Source organism: Felis catus, chromosome D2 (assembly GCF_018350175.1).
Source record: "Felis catus isolate Fca126 chromosome D2, F.catus_Fca126_mat1.0, whole genome shotgun sequence".
Lineage (NCBI taxonomy): Eukaryota > Metazoa > Chordata > Mammalia > Carnivora > Felidae > Felis > Felis catus.
Window position 1 is genome coordinate 9,770,171 of NC_058378.1, and position 6,000 is coordinate 9,776,170.

The 6,000-nt window shown below is 48.3% G+C and overlaps 1 protein-coding gene across 1 annotated transcript in view; it reads right to left on the reverse strand.

Moving 5' to 3' along the window:
• CHRM3 (cholinergic receptor muscarinic 3) overlaps window positions 1-5,625 on the reverse strand; it is a 522,351-nt gene extending 516,726 nt beyond the window's left edge. The window contains exon 1 of the mRNA XM_011287200.4: window positions 5,015-5,625. The gene's annotated coding sequence lies outside the window, so the exon portion shown is untranslated. The remainder of the gene's footprint in view (window positions 1-5,014) is intronic.
• Window positions 5,626-6,000: the final 375 nt, after the last annotated feature.

Sequence of the window (6,000 nt, forward strand, 5' to 3'; positions counted from 1 at the left end):
TTACCTGAATTTTATCTGCACAGCAGTAGTGGGAGGATATCCTGCCTGACCCAGGATGTCTATACTAGCTCTACTTCCTGCAGTAGAGGTGACTGAAGGTAGAATATGTCAGGGCTCAGCTGGTGTGCCAGATTTCAAGGGAACACTGGGGACAGGAAATAAGCTAGGGCTAGGCCAGAACAAATGACCTAATGAAGAATTAATTCTGTAGTGGATAGTCAGCAACTCAAATTACAGTGGCCAGGAGGAGTGTGGAGAACTGAGATTTGATCCTGCCAACAATGACACACAAGGAGAATTTATTTGTCAGGTTGGAACTTGGCAGCACGACTCTTCAGGCAGAAAGGATACACTGCCAGGAGGGTGACTGTGCCTTAGGCCTAGGGGTTTGTCCACTTTAGGGTTGCATCAGAGACTAAGAAGAGAAAGAATGCAGTCTTGCTCCTGGAGAAAAGTTCTTGGCAAGGGTGAGGCTAACTGCCAAGGTCACAGCTAAAGCCCTTCCAGGCAAGCCTGTAGGACTGAAACTGCAAACATGAGAAAAGCCTAGCCTTGGAAAATATGACAAGAGTAAGAGAAACTGAGGCTAGCTGGGCATGGGAAACACTAGAGCTCACTAGGGTTAGGGCCAGTGAGCCTCACACTCCCTTCTCTGCAGTGCACTGGTTGAAGAGTCCAGAAGCCCAGTCTCCCAGTGTCACACAATGCAGGGCCGGGGAAGGCAAGAGCTCAAAGCCCACATGCATCAGCCAGCTACTGTTTGTCTAATCGTATTCCCCCATTTCCCCCCCATCGTTGTTTCTCCTCAAAGTGTTCACATTCTAGCTGGCTTCAGGATGAACTGGCACAGTTGGTGAGAAGAAGATGGCAGGAGCTCAAATATTCCTTCTGTTGGCCTGCCATCACCACCGGTGGATCCCGGGGCTCTGTCAATGTGGGGAGCTACAGCCTCGGCAGAGAGAAGTCAAAGAAGGTGCATGCCAGCCAGAGGACTTAGCCTTCAGGAGTGCATGAGCAGGACGTTTCAACAGGTGGGAGAGCAGAAGTGCCAGCCGGAAGGGGAGAGCCTGCCAGAGGCCAGGGAGTCTACAAGCCGCCAAAACTTCCGGACAGAAGGGAACGCAAGTGCAGCCAGCTACTTAGCCAGAGGGGAACCTGTACTTTTGCTCTCCGGGCTCCACATCAAATAATATTAAGGGTCCAAATCGCGCACCACATTTAATAGTGCTTTAGAGATTGTTCGAAAAGCACTTCCACAAAAGTCATGGCTATGGATGGCCAAAAGCATTCTGCAATGTAGACAGGAAGACTGCTATCCCCTCCACTTGCACATGGGGAAAGAAATGCTGGGGGAGGGCACCCCATTTCCACTGTACGGCCCGTTGTGATTCAATATTTCCAATAGCTTCACTGCAACAAAACTGTCTTCATTTCCTTATTTGATGACAGTGCTAATGCAGGTCTAAGTCGCCCAGGATATGCACTTTTTAGGGAACGGAGAAATCTAATGGGGCACATGGGATGTGGGATTACAACCAAAAGGGGATGCCTTTTGCACCTGCACAGCCTTTCTGTGGCGTGCTGGTGGAGAGACAAGGGCCATAACTACTGATTTAGGATTCAGAGTCTTTAATTTGATCTGAACAAGAACCCCTTCCTTAATGTTGAAGATGGAGTCTTGTCAGACATGAGAAATTAACTTCCAATTTGACAGGTTTTGCCTCTTGTCAAATTCATTAGGTGATCTGTTCACCTTTCTCCCCTAAAATCAAAACTTTCCACCGAGGCTACAATTCTATCCCCCAGTTCTGTTCATACTGGCAACTAGGACAGGGATTCCACTGGACTAAATGAGATTGATAGGTTAAAAAAAAATCCAGTGGACCATTTCATGGCCATCTAGGGAAGCACTGCCATCAAAAATTAAGCATAAGGCACATTTTATTATGCTGATTTTTTTTAAATAACCGTGGTGTAGGCATTTGCTTAATTTTTTTTTATTGGAGCCATATAGGTCTTTTTGATAGTCTCCTGTACGAAAAATGTATTTTTCAATTCACAAACATATTGCATAAAGTAAAACATTTCCAGTTACTCACTGATGCTTCAGAACCACAATGTGAGGATAATGCTATGGGTCATAATATACTATGACATAAAAGCAGGTTCCCTAAGTGAATGACAGGTGCATCTCTCAGCATACCCACCAGAGACTCCGTCTTCATATGATTCACCATTCATTCATCTCATGTCTGAAGTGCCACTAGACCACAGCTGTTCTCAATATAAACTTCCCTGCATTGCAAAGACCCAGTTCCTTAATAGTTACACTGACAATGTCCAGGCCATTTAGGAGTAGGCAAGTAATTCTTCCAATGCTAACAACTCTATTAGGCAAGAACAGTACGTGGGCTCAGGAAATGCTAGAGGAAATTTTAGGTACAAATATGAACAAAATTATTACTTTAGAATTTGCAAATACACAAGGGAATGTTGCTTTTAATTATATCACGGAAATTTCCTTCTATTCAGTGGACTGGTGGGGATGCAAGAAATTTTATATTATTGTGAATTTCATATATCCCCCCCACCCCCACCGCCAGGCTCATTTTCAACAGGTTGCTCTCAATTAAAGCTAAAACACCATTAAAAGAAGTTCACGCTTTTACACACTGTAGCTTAAACAACACACTCTTTCTGCAAGGAAGTAAATCATTTGTCTTTATAAGGAGAAGAAAACGGGTGCATCCTAAAAAAACCCAGTATGCCTAAATAATCTTCAGAAATTGGTAATACTTTTGATGTGATATTTCCCTTTTTTCCCAAAAAGAAAAATGTACAATTCATACATTTCACTAAACTTTAATAGGAAGTTTCCTAAATAAGTTTAAATGTAGGTTTAATGCAAAACTACTCTTATAACACAATCAATCTTTCTCTATATGTTGACCAATTCCACACACGTTTTCCCTTTTCCCGAATTACACTTTCCTCTTACAATAATTTCCCATGCAGTAGATATATACATTGTCAAATATTCTTTTCAAAATCTTTTTCTCTTTCCTTTTTAAAATATTAAGTCTATTTGCATAAATATTTGCTATTATTTTTAAAAAATGGCATTTCAGTAGTACTATTTTCATTTTGGAAGTCAATGTTATTAGCAACCCCCCCCCAGCCTATAGAAAGTCTAAATCAGACCTGCAATGTAATTAATTTTAAGTCAGCAATTTAAGCTAAAGGTATATTTCCATATGGAAACCCATTTAAAAATAACATGCTTTCTAATGCAACAATAGCTAATTATACATTAAGCTAATTAAGACAAGCTATGTAAACAAAATCTCAAATAGGCTATTCAGGGATAGGAGCGTATGATCTGAACCACAATTCTGTGGCATGTTGAATGCACACAGAAAAGGCAGGCATGTTCTATATACTGTTCGCAATACCAGCTCCCATAACAAGAGGGTGCACCCAACGCCATATCTATCCCACCACGTTTGGAACAGAAAGACCTCAGTTTTTTTTTTTTTTTTAATTAATACGTGACTACCACAATCTTGTCTATATGCTGGTATTTGTCCTAGGTTCACCTCTCCCCTTTCTTAAGTGTATATTCTTAGGCAGGGTCTCTTTCTTAAGTAAAATACAGGGGCATTGTTTTAAACACAGGAAATAGTGCTGAATGTTTCATGCAATTTAATGATCTCACAATATAAAATTATTTGGGACCGCAAAATCAACAAATACATTTTTTTTGGAAAAAAAATTATTTTTCAAATAGTAACACAGAAAGACCCAAAATGGGGGATCAGGCTATCTGTTTTGTTGGGACTCAGAGGCCAAGAGAGGCATCAAAAGGTCTGTGCAAAACATACAGTGAAATAACCAGTGTCTTTAACAACACAAACGCTTGTATACATACATTTACCTCCTAAGAAGAGCCATCCCGTTCAACATCGCAACACAGCCAGCCTGAGGACAGCATATCCTTACAGCCATCGGACAGGTTCAAATAACACTTGCAGACACATGAATGTTTGCATTCTTGTAATCTGTCCATATGGGTGCAATTCCCAAACCCCTGCTTCCTCTCGCACTTCCAACCTGCGTGCTAGGAGAGTCGCACACATGCACACGCACGCCGAACAGGATCACAATTCCAACACGCACAGCGCGAAAAAGACAAGTGCATTTTGCTGCACGAGTCAACTGTGCCCCCACCCCGCCCCCCACACCACCACGGTTTAAAATCACGCAGAAATTAACCCAGCTGTAAGGAGGCTGTTCTGGGGGAGGGTTCCAGAGAGGAGATCCGGTGCGGTCTAACGGCCACGGCTCCGCGAGTGTAGACTCTCTCTGGGTCAGTAAAGATGCGCACCGGGGCTACCCACCTTCGCCCAGGTGTTACACTAAGTGCCAAATTTGCCTCTTCGCCCCCTGAAATGCAATCCGAACAAGCCACCCTATTTCGAGGTTGGCGGGTGTCTGCTTTAGCTTTCCTAAAAGCGGTAGGAAATCATCTGAGGGAAGCCACACACGCACATCACACAGGCGCGCGCGCACGAGCACACACCAAGCCGAGTAGCTCCTCTTGTCCGGACTCTTGGTGCCTCAAATCCGGCATTCGGGGGAGAGAGGATGCAAGGCGAGGAGAGCCCAGTGGTGCGCCCCCGCTCTCTCCCGGCCACCGCTCCTGTTACTCCCGTCATTTTCCCGGCACTTGCGGTGACCCCAGCATTCCCACCCTGGGTCCCAGGCTCCAACTCCGCACAATATCGCGCTCTCTCTAGGTTCAAGTTTCCATCACCCACTCCCCTACTCCCGAAATCGACAGACCAGCTCTCTCCAGCGTCCCCAATACCCTGTTTGCATTCCCCAAAGCAAAGACATTTCCTACCCGGGCCGAAAACTTTTTCCTCCCTTGGCAACGCGATCAGGCAAGAAACCAGGTCAGCCGCTACCTCCACCCGCTTCGCCCAGCGCCCCGGTGGCGAGCACCGTCTTTTACCTGGCCGCTGCGCTCCAGGTGACCGTCCCACGCCGGCCGCCCGCGCCTCCTCGACTCACGGGGGTCGCCGGGTCCCCTGTCCTTTAGTCGCCTCCTGCTCGGCGCTCCGGGAGCGAGTGTCCTAGGACCGCACGCCCATGCCCGGAGCCGCCCTTCGGTTCATCGCGCGTCTTTGCAGAAGCGAGGCTACCGCCGGCGATCTCACCAGCAGCGCGGGGATCCGGAGGCACCGACTTGCCCCGCGGTGTGCGCTCCCGGGTCCGAGAGCGCTCCGCCCGCGGGCAGCTGCGGCCGCGTCACATGCCGCCTCCAGGCAGCGGCCCGGCACCTGCCCAAGCGGCAGCGCTCTTGGCTCGGCACCGCCGCCCCCGCGCCTCGGGCGCCCGGCACGCTCCGGCCCTCTCTGTTCGCGTCTTTTTTTTTCTTCCCTCTCTCTCTCTCTCTCTCCCTCCTCACTTTTCCCCCTCCTTCTTTCCGTCTCCTCCTTTATCTTGTATTCTGTCTTTCCAAAAGCAGACACAAGGCGCTCCAAGTGGAAGGAGGGTCTCTCCCTCCTCACGAACTCTTTCTCTGCCTGGTGGTGGCGGTCGTGGCTACTGCTCGCCGCTCCTCCTTCTCTTCCTCCCGCGCTCCTCCTCCTCCTCCTCCTTCCCCCAGGACGGCGAGCACGGGTGTAATGCATAAGCTGCCTGCCACAGACCCAAACCTGCCCGGCTTCTGAGCATGCCCAGTGGCTTTGCTGGCGCGCGCTCAGCTCCCGCGTGCGGGCTCCACGGGCTTTCTGCGCCTGGGGGCGGGGGAGCCCGGCGGCGGCGGGAGAGCCCCGCGGCCTCCGGGCTGGGCCCGCTCTGTCCACGCGTGTCCCCAACTCGGGCCCCCGGTGCTTCAAGGACAGATCTTGGGGGTCAGTGTTGCTGTGTTCTCTCCTGAGTCCATTTGCTTGGGCTGCTTGGAAGGATTGAGAGGAAGTGGATTCTTGGGCACAA